The 18,179-nt window shown below is 44.6% G+C and overlaps 1 pseudogene; it reads left to right on the forward strand.

Moving 5' to 3' along the window:
* Positions 1–6,864: 6,864 nt before the first annotated feature.
* On the forward strand, positions 6,865–10,470 carry LOC123275657 (granzyme B-like; annotated as a pseudogene).
* Positions 10,471–18,179: the final 7,709 nt, after the last annotated feature.

Here is an 18,179-nt window from a genome sequence, read left to right on the forward strand (position 1 = left end):
AGCTTCCTAATAGGAATGTAGAGACAACTCCTACCTGAGGCAGGAACCTCTTCTCAACAGCATGGCTGAGTCTCATGGTGGAAAGAAATCAGCTAGGGCCCCTTACGCTTGTACGTTCTGATTTCACGCAGAACTTAAGAGAGTGATCAAACTCAGGGAAAGTGGTTTATAGCAGCAGACTCAAATTCCATGTATGAGTGCAGGAATGTCATGTCATTGTGCCATTGTCATTGCAACAAGGAATGGCCCTGCCCATGTCCAATAAGGACTAGATGTGATTTGGTAAGAGGCTAAGGTCCAAGGGGATTGCCCCTCATGGGCCAAGCATGACATTCTCCTACATGTCTGGGAAGAAAATCAGGAGAATGAAGAATAAAAGCAAAGGGAGTGTGTGACGTCAATGACCTTTTCCATCACAATTTGATGGAATTTCCATCACAGTATGGTAGACACTGAGGGACATTTCTTTTCTAAGAGAACTAGAGTCACATATTAAAGTTATAGACAGAAACATTTACTCCTCAGCACCTCCTTAAATTTCCCCCCGGATTCCTTGAACACTATATGATATGGTTAAGCTTGTATAGGTGTGGGCAAGATCCCAGACTTTGGAATCAGATCCCTGCATTCTCATCCCAAGTCCCCCTCCATTCTCATGAGCTGAGTCATGTGGAACAAGTCCCTTAGCTCCTCAGGGTCTTAGCTTCCTCATTTGTGAAATGGAAGAAACATCTGTAGGAACTCAGATGGTGGGGCGAGGATCAGTGGTTGGTGATCAATAAACATCAGCCGACATTATGACATTGGATATTATTGTCTCATTTGTTCAACAACCTGAAGAATCATATCTTCTTTTCTAGATATATTTTTATTATAAACTTTCACTTCAACACTGCTTCTTAAAATTACAAGTCAGATATGCTTTTCACCATCTTTTAGTTTGTCTTTATTTAGTCATATCTGAGAAGAAATTTAGTCTCTCCACTGAGGATTTTTCCAGGTAGGATTCTTTCTAGGAAGACACCTGTATTATACACTTTTTCACATGTCTGCCACCTCAGTAAGATCTCCACTTCCTTAACTTTGTGTTGCTACTTCTGGATTTGGGAGGATGTTCCTCCATGACCTTGGCCATTTGTCTAGCCGTTGAGCTTAAAAGAAAATTTTCCTTGACTTTCCCACTCCCTCCACTCTCAGCCTAGTCAGTCTATCCTGTCAAGGTGGCTTTGTTCAGGGTCCTAGCCTGACTCTTGAAGAACCAACCCAAACAGGGTGAGGGCAAGGAATGAGGATGATGGGAAAGGGCAGGGCCTGAGACTCAGGGGTTTCACATCCCCCTCTAAACACTCCTACTTGTGTGAGGAGCTCATGCTTTCCAAATATACTAAAGCAAGGGAGGGATTAGCAAAATTATGGGAGCTCTAGAAACTCTGAGGAGAGTCCTCTTGGGCTACAGTGGACATAAAGCCCTGACGTTTTCTAGCTTCAAGTCAGCAGAATGAGCAACAACCTCCAAGACACAGAGCAAATAAAGGTTCCATAGTGTTGTGCTCTGTGGACCTTGTCATGCCTTGTCTTATCAAGAGACTGACTTGTTACTTTAGACTTGAAACACCATCTAAAGCCATGAACTGTATTGTGAAATACTTCTCCGGTTCTTGTCTTGACAGAGGTGGAACCAGTCTTCTCAGACACAACTAGATAGAGATAAGGTAACAGAGACTCCAGTGACCACACAAACAAGGAATACAGTCCTTGCAAAAAAGTTTGGAAAAGTCACTAAGCAAATGGATGACTGTACCACTCTACAAGTAATATGACCAATCCCTGGGGCAGGGGGACAGCATTCTTTCCAGAGCGACCACATTACAATATGCAAAATTCCCAGTTTTCACTGCAAAATTGCAAATACAAAGAAACAAGAAAGTATGATCCATTCACAGGGGGATAAAAATAAACTGACAGAAAACATTTTGAGAAGACCAGACATTGTTTATATAAGACAAAAAGTAAATTGAATGTCATTAAAATATTCAAAGAACTAGAGGAAACTATGAAAGGAACTCAAGGAAATCAAGAACAATGTATGGAAATGTAGATAATATCCATAGATATATAGAAATTATAATTTTGAAGATAAAAGGTACAATAGCTGTAATGAAAATTCCACTAGAGAGATTCAACAATAGATTGACCAGGCAGAAGAAAGAATCAATGAACCTTCAGGGCAAAAGAAAGAATGCAGTCTGAGGAGCAGAGAAAAAAAAAGAATGAAGAAAATGAACAGAGCCTAAGGGACCCATGGGGAAACTATCAAGAATACTAGCAGATGCATTATGGGAGTCCCAGAAGGAGAAAAAGGAAAGGATCAGAAAAAATATTGGAAGAAATAATGGCCCAAAACTTCCTAAACCTGATGAAACATAGGAATATGCAAATCCAAAAAGTGGAACAAATTTCAAGGAGGATAACTCAGAGATCCACACTGAGATACACTATAATCAAACTGTCAAATGACAAAGACAAAGAGTAAATCCAGAAAGCAGCAAGAAGAAGTGACTTAACGTGGACAGATGATTCACAGTAAGATTAACAGCCCATTTCTCGTCAGAAATCATGGAGGCCAGGAGGCAGTGGGATGATATAGTTAAAGAGATAAAAGGAAAAAAAAACCTGGCAACCAAGAATTCTATTTCTGGTGAAATTGCCCTGACAAAAAATTGAGAAGTACAGATATCCCCAGATAAACAAAAGCTAAGGCAATTCAGCATTAGTAGACCTGCCCTACAAGAAATGCTAAAGGGAGTCCATCAGGCTGAAACAAGGGCATTAGATGGCAACTTGAGTCTAAATGCAGAAATAAAGATCTCTGGTAAAAAGAACTACAAAGAGAAATATAAAAGCTAGCATTAGTCTATTCTGGGTTTGTAGCTCTTCTGTTTGCTTCCTATATGTTTTAAAATACATAAATGCATAATAATAAATAATTATGAAATAATAAATGCATAAAGCAATAATTGTAAAACTTATGGGCACACATGTATAAAGATGTAATATGTGACATTAACAACATAAAAGGGAGTGGAACTGAATAGGAGTTAATAACTGAATTAAAAAATTTTCTGGGTAGAAGATCAGCTGTGTTTCTATATACCAGCAATGAACAAACCAAAAAGGAAATTAAGAAAACAATTCCATTTACAATAGCATCTAAAAGAAGAAAATACTTAGGAAAAAATTTAACCAAGGAGGTAAACAAATCATGCATTGAAAACTACAAAACATTGCTGAAAAAAATGGAAGAAACATTAACTAAATAGAAAGACATCCCATGTTCATGGATTGGAAGACATACAGTGTTAAGATGGCAATACTCCTCAAAGCCATCTACAGAGTCAATGCCATCTCTATCAAAATTCCAAAGGCCATTTTTACTGAAGTGGAAAAGCCAATTCTAAAATTCATATGGAATCGCAAGGGGCCCCAAATAGCCAGAACAACATTGACAAAGGAAAACAAAGTTGGGGGACTCATACTTCTTGGTTTTCAAACTTACTACAAAGCTGGAGCTGGCCAGGTGGCACAGTGGTTAAGTTTGCACATTCTGCTTCGGTGGCCTGGGGTTCACTTGTTCAGATCCCAGGTGTGGACTCACACATCCCTTGTGAAGCCATGATGTGGTAGGCATCCCACGTATAAAGTAGAGGAAGATGGGCATGGATGTTAGTTCATGGCCAGTCTTCCTCAGCAAAAAGGAGGAGGATCAGCGGTGGGCATTAACTCAGGGCCAATCTTTCTCAAATAAAAAAAAAGCTAACTACAAAGCTACAGCAATCAAAAACAGTGTGGTACTGCATAAGGATAGACATATAGACCAATGCAATGGAACTGAGAACCCAGAAATAAAGCTGAACATCTTTGGCCAATTGATTTTTGACAAGGGTGCCAAGACCTTCAGTGGGGAAAGAATAACATCTTCAATAAATGGCGCTGGTACAACCTGATAACTACATGAAAAGAATGTAGTTGGTTCCCTACCTAACTCCATAGACAATAATTAATTCAAAATGGATCAACAGCCAAAAGATAAGAGCTTAAACCATAAAACTCTTAGAAGATAACATAAAGTAAATCTTCATGACCTTTGATTTGGCACTGGATTCTTAGATTTGACACCAAAAGCACAAGCAACAAAAGGTAAAATAGATAAATTGGATTTCATAAAAATTAAAAAGTTTTATGTACTAAAGATAGTGTCAAGAAAATGAAGTGACAATCTACAGAATGGGAGAAAATGTTTACAAATCATGTATCTGATAAAGGTTGAGTATCCAGAATATATGAGGAACTCTTATAGCTCAACAACCAAAAGACAAACAATTAAGAAAGGGGCAAAGGTCATGAACCAACATTTTCCAAAGATATAGAAATGACCAGCAAACAGAGGAAAATATACAAACATCATTAATTATTAAGGAAATGTAAATCAAAACCACAGTGAGATATCACTTCATAACAACCTGAATGGCTATAATCAAAAAGAAAGAAAGAAAAATCACAAGTGTTGGTGAAGATGTGGACAAATGGGAACCCTTGTACATTGCTGGTGGGAATGTAAAATGGTGCAACCACTGAGGTAAAAATTTTTGTGGTTCCTCAAAAATGTAAACATAGGATTACCATATGACCTAGAAGTGCCACTACTAGGTGTGTATCCAAGAGAAATGAAAACATATGATCCACATGGAAATTTATACACAAACATTTATAGCAGCATTAGTCATAATACCAAAAGGTGGAAAAACCCAAATGTCTACCCACAGTTGAATGGATAACTTGTAGTATATATATACAAAGGAATATTATTTACCTTTAAAAAGAATGACTATTGATACACGCCACAGCTTGGGTGGACCTCAAAATCATTACACTAAAAGAAAGAACCCAGATACAACAGGTCAAATACCGTCTGATTCCTTTTATATGAAGTATCCAGAATATGTAAATCCACAGAGCAAGATAGATTATAGGCTGCCAGGGGGCGGGGCCGGGGGTGGGAGACAGAGGAGGGAAAGTGATTCGGTACTCACTGTGCTGTGGACCTACAGCTTACCTGTTATGGTTGGTCGTTCTCCTGGGTGATGAAAAATTTTCAAAACTAAGGAGAGGTGGTAGTTGCTCAATATTTTGAATGCACTAAACGCCACTGAGTTGTTCTTTAAAATAATTAATTGTACGTTGTGCGAATTCACCTCAATTTTTAATAAAGGCTCATAGATTTATGTTTAGCATAACTCCCTTTGAATTTTAAAATATGCAGATATACACGAGAGAAAAAAATGTTAGATCATACTTCAAGACATTAAAGATGATTATCAATGAGTGATGGGAAATCAGGTAATTTTAATTGTTTCCTCTTTGCTTAAATGATTTTTAAAATTTTCCAACAATGTTAGGAAATGGTTGCATGTTGAGTTCTTTAAAATCTGGGAAAGAAATACTATAGTGATATTGACTACCAGATTTTTAAGAGCATGAGGAAGATGCTTAAATTGTAGAGTTAAACGAGGACAAAAGAAAACTGTATTGTGTATATAATATGATCCCAAGTATTTAAAATGCACTGCTCATGGTAACAGGCTCTCTTTGGGAGAGAGCGAATTGAGTGGCATTGTTCCTTTCTACTTTCCATATTTTCCTAAGGAACATTTATCACCACTATAATCAGAAAAGTGATTTTATTTTTAAAATGTCTACTACTGGGTAAGCTAGGTGCAAAAAGGTAGAGGTTTGATAAATGTACTTGGTTTGATAAGGAGAATATTTGCACTGGAATCATGGATTTGGATACAGAATATTACTCATAGAAAAATTGTAAAGTAGAGGAAATGCACAGAGGGAAACAAATCACCAGGCCCTAAACACTCAGATATGTTTAGTTGCTCTCTGAACAGGATCAGGCTTGGGCTGTTTAGAAACAACAGTCCTTCATTTCCATGAGAGTGAGATCATCAGTGGAGTTTGTTGAACAAATGTGAGTCTATTATATGCCAGGCTGTATAAATCAGAAATGTAGTCATCTGAACTTCCTTTGGGGACTCAGCCCTTTCCCAGTCTTAGTCCATGTGGTTTGGGTGGGACTGACTCCAGCCTACCAAAAGGAAACTGACCTAGGCTTGAGTCAATTAGTGGGTTCAATTCCTAGGGTCATAACGATTTGTTAATTTAGGCCAATAAAGGTCAAGTGCAGGTCTTTTGTTAAAGGCATGGACAAGAGAGATGGACTCTATCTCTCTGAGCATTTGTAACTTAAAAAGAGATGTTAAAAATCCCCTAGGAAGGAAGCTGTGCTGATGAATGGGTTGCTACATGGATTTGGTAGATGGTGGCCATGCTTTCTGCTCATCTTGTGCATCCCTCTACTATGGCCCTTCCCATACTGTGCTCTGGTCACTGATGTTTCTGTCTCCTCCACTAGACAGACAGCTCTCTAAAAGAAGGAGACACATCTCCACTATGTTTGGTCATGGCACAGAGAAGGGCCCAAACACATATCTGCTAAACAAATCATCCTGATGGACTTAGCAACATGGAAATGAGGCATTGGTGCTTCCATCACTGGGGACTCAGGTTTCCGGGGCTCCAATACCTCTACTGGCCGATACCACAGCACACAGTCTCCACTTTGTACCCTTGGGTTCCTGCTCTAGGCTGCAACAAGTGGTCCACCCGTTATCCACTGTGGGTTCTGATGTGGTCAATGCATGATTCTCACACAACCACCCAGAGGATGTCATCAGGCAGAAACAGTGGGGGCGGGGAAGCTTTCATAGAAAGCCGTCCCTGATGAAGTACCACACAACCACAGGCAGCCTTGAGGTCACTGATCCCATCTGTACCTCCTTCCTCTCCTCGAGGATAAAAGAGAGCAAGGAAGAAGCACTAGCCTCTCTGACCTGGGCAAGCTTCCTGGAAAGATGCAGCTTCTCCTGCTCCTGCTGGCCTTTTTACTGTCCCCTGGGGCAGAGGCAGGTGAGTGACCACCCCCGCCCTCAGATGCCCAACCCCTCCCCCCAAACACAGTGGGCACGGATCTCCTGCCCCTTCTGCACATCCCTGATCCATCCATCCACCAGCAACATTCTGAATCCCAGCTCCCGTCCCACCTCAGAATCCCAAGTATGACGCTGGAAAAGCTACCAGCAGGAATGGCAGGGCAGAAGGCTGTTCTCAAGAAGAGCCAGTGGGTGCTATTCCCTCCCTAGGCCCTACGTTTGCCATCTGGAAAGTGGAACTTAACTGGAAGTGCATGGCAGAGGGAGGGAAAGTGGAAAAGAGAAAATAATGAATTCCCCTGCAGACTGCAGAGTCGACCTGGCTTCCAGGTCAGGGATGAACAGATGTTCCCCTCAGTGTCTGCTTAGGAGAGAAGTCTGAGCTCTGCAGACCCCGGAGTTGGTGGGACCACTGTCCCCAGAGGACTACTGGTGCCTTGTTCCGTCCCAAGGCCCCTCGGTCCCTTCTCCAGCTCTGCTTTTCTTCCCAGGCCTTTAGCAGCTCCCTTCTTTCCAGGATGCAGCCACTGTTTGGGGACCTGAACTTCTCTGCTTTCCAGAATCCCACAAGCACTGGCCCTACAAACTCTCCTTCAGGCCCATTGGGAGCCATTCCTTCATGCAGCCAACAAACAGCTTTTGGGCACCCACTATGCGTCAGGCCATGGGAAACAGGCTATGACAACATCTAGATCCCTAAACCTAAGTCCTGGCCACTGTAAAGCAGCACTATCCCAGACATCACAGGACAACAGGACCTTAGAAAGGCTCCTGAAACAAAGCAAAGTCAGGAGAGGAATTTTCAGGCGCCTCTAGGACTTTGCTGTCCCTAGGATGCATAATTGGACGCTCACCTCCAATTATCTGTGGAGGACACATTCACAGGCCAGCCTGCTCCTCTTCCCTTTTCTAGAGGGAAAGCCCCCCACAGCCCCTCTCAACTCCAGGCCATCTCGGGCTCCCAGATGCCCAGCAGTCCTGCCGTCAAGGTGACACATGCCTGGTGGACTCGCTGGGAGCGCACAAGTAGATAAGACTTTTCCTTCAGGGGAGATCATCGGGGGACATGAGGCCAGGCCCCACTCTCGCCCCTACATGGCATTTGTTCAAATTCTGATTGAACAAAAATGGAAGAGCTGCGGTGGTGTCCTCGTGTGACAGGATGTTGTTCTGACGGCTGCTCACTGCTGGGGAAGGTGAGGGGACAAAGACAGCTCACACCTCCTGAGACCCCAACAGGGACCCCTGTCCTCTGCCGAGGGCCTGCAGCCCGAGGTAGCACCCCTGGCTCCTGGGAACTCAAGGCCATGAGTGGTCATCAGAGGAGCCATCTGAGGGCATGCCTGGGTGATGGAAAGTGAGAATAGGACAGGTCAGCTTTGGGGTCAAAGGGTCAGAGGTGAGAGCTAGTGGCCCAGTTGAGAAGAGAGACCACACTGGTCAAATGAAGCAGCTGTGGAGGATGGAACCATGCACTAGGGTTAAAAGGCAAACTCAGCGTCCTTTCACAATATTGCCTGAGGGCTGAGAAAGCTCCCAGAATCCCCCCTCAGAGTCACCCACTGCCCAATACTCCTGTTGTTTTAATTTCTCCTACCTGCAGCCCTGCCCTGCCCTAGGTGTCCCCTCCACTTCACGGCTCCTGGGCTGGATCTCCTTTGACTCCACACCCCTCACATCCCCACCCTACTTTCTGTGTAGCTCAATCAAGGTGGCCCTGGGGGCCCACAACATTAAGAAGCAGGAGAGGACCCAGCAGGTCATCTCTGTGAAGGAAGCCATCCCCCACCCACACTATAATTCTAAGAAGATCGCCAACGACATCATGATACTAAAGGTAAGGGAACCGCCCTGCTGCTCTTGCTGTCCTGGGTCCAGATGGCTTCCACTCCCACTGGGACCTCTCCTTTCCCTCCTTCCCATCCTGGCCACCTGACTAGTCCCAGTGGCTCACGGGAGAGGGAAGTCAGTGCAGACCCATCGCGGTGTACAGGCCCAGGAGGCCAGTGGCTGAGCTGGACTTTCTTGCCTCTGTCATCAGCTGGAGAGAAAGGCCGAGCTGACTGCAGCTGTGCAGCCCATCAGCCTGCCCTGGGGAACAGCCCAGCTGAGGCCTGGAGAGGTGTGCAGTGTGGCAGGCTGGGGGAGAGTCACCCCAAATGGCAGAGGGTCAGACACACTGCAGGAGGTGGAGCTGACCGTGCAGCAGGATCAGGTGTGCGAATCCTATTTTGGCAATTACAACCGTACCACTCAGCTGTGTGTGGGGGACCCGAAGGAAAAGAAGTCTTCCTATAAGGTGAGACTGGGCACCTACCTAGCTTGGCTCTGGGGAGAGAGGTCTTTTGGGACATTCAAAGCCAAGCAGTGGGAACTCATTCACCCCTTAGACTCTGATCTTTCTCCTGAGAAGAGAAGGGGGGAGAAGCCAGAGTGGGGAGTCACAGGGCTTCTGGTAGCTTACCGGGGCCTGAGAGGTAGCCAAAGATGATGCTCCATTCGAAAGATGAATTTGCAACACTCTGCCCAATGCCGAGCACAGGTGTTAGAAAACTGCTCCCTGGGTGTGCAGCAGTCAAACCAGGTGGCTCCTCAGAGCTGGCTCCCATCTTGGTTAAATGGCTCACCCTACATGCTGAGTGTCAGCCTCACCTGCGTGCTTCCATGTTCTTAAATGGTAGACCAAATAACAGTCCCACAGCACCCTCATGGGAGAGGATCTGGGACCTGGGGGAGGAGAGGGAGCCACCCCCTGAGTAAAATGAAGCTGTGACAATGTCCAGGATCAGGACTGGGCAGCTGAGGGGCCCACAGGGACCTGCCCTGCTCTCTGATTTGCCACATGGAGGCCACACCAGGCAGCCTTCACTGAGAGGGCGCTTGGGATGCAGGTGGGCCGAAACGGGGAGCACGGACTCAAACCTCCCCACTCTCTGTCCACAGGGGGACTCCGGGGGCCCTCTCGTGTGTAAGAACGTGATTCAGGGCATTGTCTCCTATGGACGATCAGGCGGGCTTCCTCCACGGGCCTTCACCAAAGTCTCTAGTTTCCTGCCCTGGATAAAGAAAACCATGAAGGGGTGGGCCCCATGGCCGAGGGGTTAAGTTCTTGCGTTCCACTGCGGCAGCCCAGGGTTTTGCCCGTTCACATCCTGGGCGCAGACATGGCACTGCTCAACAGGCCAAGCTGAGGTAGCATCCCACATGCCACAACTAGAAGGATCCACAACTAAGAATATACAACTATGTACCGGGATGCTTTGGAGAGGAAAAAAAAGGAAAAAACTAAAATCTTTCAAAGAAAAAAAAAAGAAAACCATGAAAAGCCTCTAACTGTAAGAACCAACCTACCTTCTCTGGAGCTGATCCATAATGACACCAGCAACTAAATAAATGTCTCTGAGCTGAGCGGGAAGGGCTGGTTTCTTGTTTATTCATTGATCCTCATTCACAGGCACTAACTGCTTAGAAGGCCAATGGCACAAATCTGCTGTTTCCTGCTTCTTCCTCTTCCCCCTTCCACCGCCACCTCCCCCAAACCTCAAGCAAAGCTGTTCCCAAGCTCTTTCTGACCCTCATCTTTCTCTGGGCCTGCCCTTCTGCCAGGGCTGCAGCTGAACATCATCAGGAGAAAACATGAACCTCTCTGCCCCTGGGGCTCAGGTTAAACTTCTTACCTCCTTCCCTGTGTTAGATGGCAGAGAGGAAGGGGGATGACACAATGGGTACCGCACACCAAGCAGGCAAGTCTGGGGCTGCAGCTCAATGGCATAGCCCCCACAACGGGGAGGAGAGTGGCTGCCTGGCCAGGACAGTTCTCTCCCATAGCCAGGGAGCTGGCGCGGAGTCAGGGAAGGTCTCTGGAGAAGCTGCAGGATCTCACCCAGCCTGAGTTTCCTCCCTGCCTTCCTGTGACCTTGGGGCCCAGCTTGCCCTCAGGTCTCCCGGCTGCCCCTTCTTCTCCATCCCTGCTTTCCACTGAGAGTTCTCAGAGTCCACCAGCTCCTGTACCCTCCACACAAGCCTGATCTGAACTGGCCCCTTCCTTCTAGCCCTCCTGCCTAGGACACACAGAGCTCCGTGAGATTCCAGCAGGGCCTCTCCCCTGAGATGCCAGGCCAGCTCATTCCATGGCAGAGAGTGCCACAAGGAACCAGCCTTGTGCTGGCAACAGGTGGGACCCATGGAGGACACAGCAGGCAGGCTGTCTCTCCAGAACCCCAGCCCCATCTCTCACCTGATAAGGCCAACTCAATCCCTTACATTCAGCCCAGTGACTCCCCAAGTGCTCAGGACGCATTGGCCACTTGGTCATTCAGTGGCCTGAATACATTTCAGCCTGTTCCTCTTAGTCACTGCTGGCCTCTAGGCTGAGACCCCTCACTGGCCACGTAGGGCTGTCTCAGCCTTTTGAGTTAGCCCTACCCTCTCTGCAGTAGGGCTGGAAAGCACCATTTTTCCATGAATAAACAAACACACACTGATTGAGCTCCTAAGTGCCCAGCACTGGAGATCCACACTGGACCTAATACACTCTGTGATTTGAACCCGAGGGACACTGACAGTGTGAGTTTCACCCAAATCATGTAACTCTCTCTCCCTGTCACATGAGTGCACATGGCCTAGATCTCATGGGAAATCCACAGGAATAAAGTACTTGTGTTCTGTTTCTATTGCTGGTCACCATCCGTGTGAACGTGAGTACGTGTGACTCTAGAACAGCAGGGCGAGGGACTTGGAAAAGATATTAGTCATTAGTTTCTAGGGGTGAAGTCACCACACTCTGTCCACTGGAGCATCGTCTTCACCTAGAGGAGAGGGCATCCCATAGGGAGGGAGAACGGCGACGAGGGCAGCCTTACCTTCGTTTGCCTCAAAAGTGGGAAGTAGGAATGTCATTGCACAGGTTCAGAGGGTAGGAAAAACTGTATTATGTATTTGCTTGAAGGCAAATAGACTCAGACTCTAAAGACCCATCCAACTGGACTGGTCGGAAAGCTGATCCCTGTGGTTACTGTACTTCCTGCCTGCACAGAATCAAACCAGAATCTGGGAGGTTCACCTTGTCTGGAAACATGGAGAAAGGCCTCTCCTCTTTAGGCCAGCATAGTCACTGCTGCATCCATAGGTTCCAGACCACCCAGGTTTTTTGACTTCAGTAGGTTTTTGGCTGGAGTCCGCACATAGAGTACGGGATCATTTGCTGAATGAGGATCTCCCTGTCTTGGGCTCAGCTCAGGAAACACTCCCAGCAGCCATCTCTCCAAGGGCTTGCTGCTCATATGGAGCATGACCTGGGAGCTGAGCATACGTTCCAGCTCTGAGCTCCTACTCCAAACTCACACAGCACTACCCTCTCACCACAAGGGATACGAACTCTGGGATCATGTGACCATCACAGGCAGGGCCTTTCCCACCTTATTGTGCACAAAGCAGGCAGCAACACAATCTCTTCATGACTGCGGGAACTTTCACAAGCGCAGAGCAGTGAGGACACACAGCTTCTGATCTGGAGCCGAAAAAATATCTCTGTATCTAAGACATACTAAGAACCTGGATCCTTGATGGGAAAAGACAAAAAGGAAAATGCCAAAAGCAAAACAAAAATAATATTTAAAAAAGTAGCCCAGCCACATGCATATTGAGTTTAGATATCACATTTACTTGAGGAAATGGTTCTGTGGTTTTCAGACAAGTTTGAGGACCCTGCTGCAGGTCTTCCTCCTGTGAGAGATGAGGGAGGGACACAGTCCCAGGAGGGGGCAGTGGCCGACTGAAGGGACCACAGAGTTACAACAGAGCCTGGACTGAGCCCAGGCACCCTGACAGCCATGCCAGCAAGAGCCCTGACATGTTGTCTAACCCCCGCCCCGTGATGACTTCCTGGCATCCCTGAACAAGAGCTGAGCTTCTGCTCAGACTCCTCCCTGGAGAGAAAACCTCTGAGCTGCTGTGCAGTCATTCTGTGACAAGGATTCCAGCACCTCGCTTGGTGAGCTGAGGTCTGCTCAGGGGCACATTTGGATGGGGGTGGGTCATCACCCTAATAATGCTGATTCCTTCAAACCTCCTTTGTCTGTGGAAGTGTCCCCTGCCCCACCCCTGCCTTTGAGGAAACGATCCTTCTGGTCTCAACATCTCTGTAACAAATATTTAAGAATAAAAAAATAAACAAAATGTCTGTAATGACCTCAAGGAGACGCTTCTACTCACCAAAAGTCACTGCCATCTCCCCTTCTTCCATCCAGATCCACAAGAAGACCTGGGTCCCAGGATGTCAGCGAGAGGACCACCAAGCCAGCTCCTGGGGGAGAGAGGCCCAAAGGAATGTGAGATCTTGCTAATTTGTTTGGGAACATGTCTTGGGATGGCTCTGCCTTCCTGCCCACCACCGTACTTCTGCTGGTTCCCCCTTTGGGGACTTACAGAACTCACAGGCTTGATTTCCTGTCTTGCTATCCCACACAACACTGCTTTTGTCCAACAAACACATTTCACCATAAAATAAGTGCAGCCCCTGGTTCCTTTTCGTCATAGGCCTATTGCTAGACGACATTCCTCATCCACAGATTCAGGAAGCTCAGTGAACCTCGGGGAGGGCAAAGGAATCCACATGTAAGCATATAATAGTCAAACTGGTAGAAACCAAAGATAGGGGCCCGCCCAGCAGTGCAGTGGTTCAGTTTGGGTACTCCGCTTCGGTGGCCCTGAGTTTGCTGGTTTGGATCCCAGGTGTGGACGTACACACCGCTCATGAATCCGTGCTGTGCCAGGCATCCCACAAACAAAAAAAATGGAAGAGGATGGACACAGATGTCAAGTCAGGCCCAATCTTCTTCAGAACAAAAAGAAAACAAAGTTGAAAACAAAAGGCTGAAAGTAGACAGAGAGGAAAGCAATGTGCTTTACTTTATAGAAACAATAATAAGAGTAATAATAAGCTCTCATCAGAAACGATGGAAGTGAGAAGACTGTGAGATGGCATTTCTAAATGTGTGGAAAGAAAAAAGAAATAGGCAACCTCTTTCTGGAACTCTATGTTCAGTGAACATATTGTTGAAAAATTAAGGCAAAGTAAAGAGATTTTCAGAAAAACAAGGATATGAGAATTTCTTGCCATTGGACCTGCATTGCAAGAAAGACTAAAAGTTTCTCAGGCTGAAGAGAAAAATCCCCATCATAGGAAGGAAGGTAAAAGAATAAAAAAAATGAAAATGAAACCAAATATAAAAGACTTTATATAAATTTCTTTCAAAGGTTAATGACCATTTAAGGTAAAAATGCTTTAGGATTTATGCAATATAGTAGCCAAATGTATGATGAAAATAACTCAAAGGGTGGGAGGAAGGATAAATGGAAATATTTTATTGCAATTATCTTATATGAAGTGGTATAACATTAATTCAAAGCAGACTGTGATATGTGAAGGAAACATATTGCAATTCTACAGTACCCACTAAAATGCTATGTAGAGATGTAACCAAAAGCCGATAAAGAGGGCAAAATCAGATACAACAAAAGAAAGCAGAAAAAGGACAAAAGACCAAAAGATTAATCACACAAATAGAAATCAAATAGAAATATGATATTCTTCAACCTAACCCTATCAGTAGTTGCATTAAATGTAAGCAGATTAAACACTCCAACTGACGAGCAGAGATTGTCATTCTGATAAAAAATGCAAGACCAATTTTGTGCTGTGTACAGGAGACACTCAAATATAAAGACATGGATAGGATGACAGTAAAATGATGGAAGGAAAAATAAAGACATATCCTGCAACACCAATCCAAAGAAAACAGCCTGGCCCATGGAGTGTGCTCTTTAATTTTAGAATTTTGGGTACCTACGAGATAAAATAGAGTGTCTTGGTAGAATTATTATTTCCATTTTTTCCATATTTTATTTCCATTTCTCTTAACATGAGTGAGCCAAGACTTCATTATGTTTTAATTATATTTTACTGTGAACTGTCTTATCTTTTGCCCATTCTTCTATCATGTCTTGGTCTTTTTCTTCTGAGTTTTCAGAGTTCCTTCTATATTAGATAGATTAGCTCTTTAATTGTGACATGTGTTGCAACAGTTTTCTATTCCAACTTTGCTGTCTGTATTTTGAATTTTCTTACAGTGCTTTTTCACATGCAAATTTAAAAAGTTTTTTATTTATCTATCAAAGTTTATCAATCATTTCTTTTAATGTTTCTGGATTTAGAGTCATTTCTAGAAAGGCCTTCCCTTTTCTAAGTTATAAAGGAATTTACCCATGTTTATTTCTAGTGCATGTATGGTATTATTTTGTATATTTGAATATCTCATCTATTTGGATTTTATTCTGGTGGTTTACGTGAAATGTGACTCAAACTTAACCTCTTAACAAATCACTGTCTAGTTGTTCCAGTGTCATTTATTTAAAAGATCATCATTTCCCCAATGATCTGAAATCCTACCTTACGAAAAACTACATTTCCATATGTACTGGGGAATGTTTCTGGATTTCCTATTCTGTCTGATTGGTCTCTCTGTCTGTTCATGAGTCAGTGCCACACTGTTTTCAGGAAAGAAGTTTTCTAAGATGTTTTTAATATATGACAGGGTTAATCTTCTCCCTTACTAGTCTTTTTTTTTTTTTTGTCACAATTTTCCTTGCTAATCTTGCTTGCTTATTTTCCAGGTAAATTTAGAAATTGTCTAGAACTTGTGCAACATTAGGAAAAAAATTGATATTTTTATAGGAATCACATTCAATGTATATATTACTTTGGGGAGAAATTATACTTTTTTGGTGTGGATCCATCCTATCTGAGAAATAAGACCATATTTGTATTTCTCAAGTCTATTTTTGTGTTTTTAGCACTATTTAAAAGTTTTCCTCAAATAGATTTTCCACAATTCTGGTTAAGCTTTTCCTAGCATCTTGGGTTTTTATTGCTACTGTCACAGATTTTCTTATAGTTAGATCTTAAAACTGATGGTTGTTTGTATATGTGAAAGCTATGGGTTTCCTCCTAATTTTAAACCAATCTCAAGCTTACAGAGAAGTTGCAAGTATAATACAAAGAACTTTTATTTTCTTGAGCCATTTGAGAGTGAAGTTACTGACATGGTGCTCTGTCACTTCCGAAATACTTTGGTGTGTAATTCCTACAAACAAGGATGCTCTTACATAACCACATTCCAGTCATCAAACCCAGGAAATTAATATTCATATCATCAATACCAACTAATCTTTAGACATATAATCATTAGCTTTCTAAGTTTACTTATTATATTAGTCCCCACAGAGATTTATATAACAAATCTCCCACAACCCCATCCTCCTCTAAATGGGTCTCCTCCCCGCTCCATGTAGTCTCTGGCCTTCCACATCAGTGGCCCCTTTGTGCCAAAACCCAACTCACTGTAATCAGCTGGTTCTGACAAATTGCACCAGCCTGCCCCCCTGTAAAGGGCGTTGTCTCCCGACTTGAGAGCCAATACCAGCTACTAGGTCAGCCCCTTGTGTGAACACCCTGCTCACCCAACTTGGGCATCCACTCCCTTCTCCTGGCTTCCATCCTCACCTCACATGTGTTCTGACACCCCACGCCATGCAGCCTAGTGCAGGGTGTCCAGGCTAATGTGTGGTGAGTAAGGTGTCAACATAGGAGGGAGGCCTGTCATGAGCACCTTCCCCACCCCACACAGGCACGGCTTGAACACCTCACTCTGGTTCACTGTGGCTCCCATTCCAGAGTGACCACTGACATTGTGCTTTGTTTTTTTTAACTAAAGGTCTTTTGCTTTTTAAGAGAATTGGGATCAATACGTTTAGAACCAACAGTATTTTCAATTCCATGACTCTCTCTTCTTTTTCCATTATAGGGAGATAATCAAGAGAACTCGTTTAGAGAATGGTACCAGGATATCAGAAATGTCATTCTCTGGGCAGTGGTGTGAGAATAATGCTTTGGCTCCCTGGCATCCGTTCCGATTTCACGTGGTATCAGTAATTCACTGAGGGGAATAACTTAGGGGAGAACCAACCACCTTCCATTCTCAGGACACAGGATTTGGACAGAGTGGACTCTAGCCGATCAAAGGCTGTGACCTAAGCTGAGACAGATCAGAGCCTCTGACCAACTCTACAGGCAGCTAGAGCAGTGTGACAGATTCTGCTTTGCTGGGACGGCCTCTGTATATCTCCCATCCCACAGGCTCTTCTTACAGGACTGCAACACTCCTCCCACTCACAGGCTGGGTTTTTGACCATTTTTCTTAATTGGGGCTGAGGAGGAGCTTTTGATGGCACCAAGCAGTGAAATAAGGTAGAAGTGATGCAGTAAGACTTCAAAGTCTGGGTAATAAAAAGAACACAGCTTCTGTCTAGCTCGCTTTTTGGGAGATGCTCACTTTGGGGAAAGCAACCATCAGGTTGTGAAGAAGACCCGATATTCCCATGACAGAGGCTACTTGAGAGGCCCTCACGGAGAGGAAGGGATGTGCCTAGCGGACAGCCAGCATCAACCACTGGGCACATGTGAGCGAGCCTTCAGGTGATTCTGGCCTCCAGGCATCAAGCCTCCGCTGACACCAAGGGGAGCAGAGGGGAGCTATCCACACTAAACCCAGAGCAAAACGCAGATTCGTGGGCAAAATCACTGTGGTTCTTGTTGTTTTAAATCACTCAGTTCTTTAGGAATGGAACAAGCCCTCTTCAGCCATGGCCACCCCTTCTGTCCATCCATCTAAGCATCATCCTCACCACCCTTGTCTGATCACTGACGGTTTTGCCTCCTCCACTAGAAGCAAGGAATCTCATCTCAATACCCCCAAGTCTCAAATAGAACGGGGCCTCCATAAATGATCATCCTCAATAATGAGGTTCAAAGAGAGCCAAGGAAATGAAGACAGTGTTGGATCTATCATCACAAGACTCAGGTTGCTGAGGCTCAGGGACCGGCTACTGGCTGATCAACATCTCCAACCAGCCCACGTGTAGCCGGCAGTTCCTGCTTTCTGTGAGTATGGTCAGCACTGAGACAAGAGCTACAAGTGCTGGTGTGGTGACTGATAAGCTCTTGTTCCACTCAGGCCCGAGGACTTGATCAGACGGCAGTGTGAGGCATTCAGAGGGAAACTTATG

This window comes from Equus asinus, chromosome 2, assembly GCF_041296235.1.
Source record: "Equus asinus isolate D_3611 breed Donkey chromosome 2, EquAss-T2T_v2, whole genome shotgun sequence".
In the NCBI taxonomy this organism is placed as follows: Eukaryota; Metazoa; Chordata; class Mammalia; order Perissodactyla; family Equidae; genus Equus; species Equus asinus.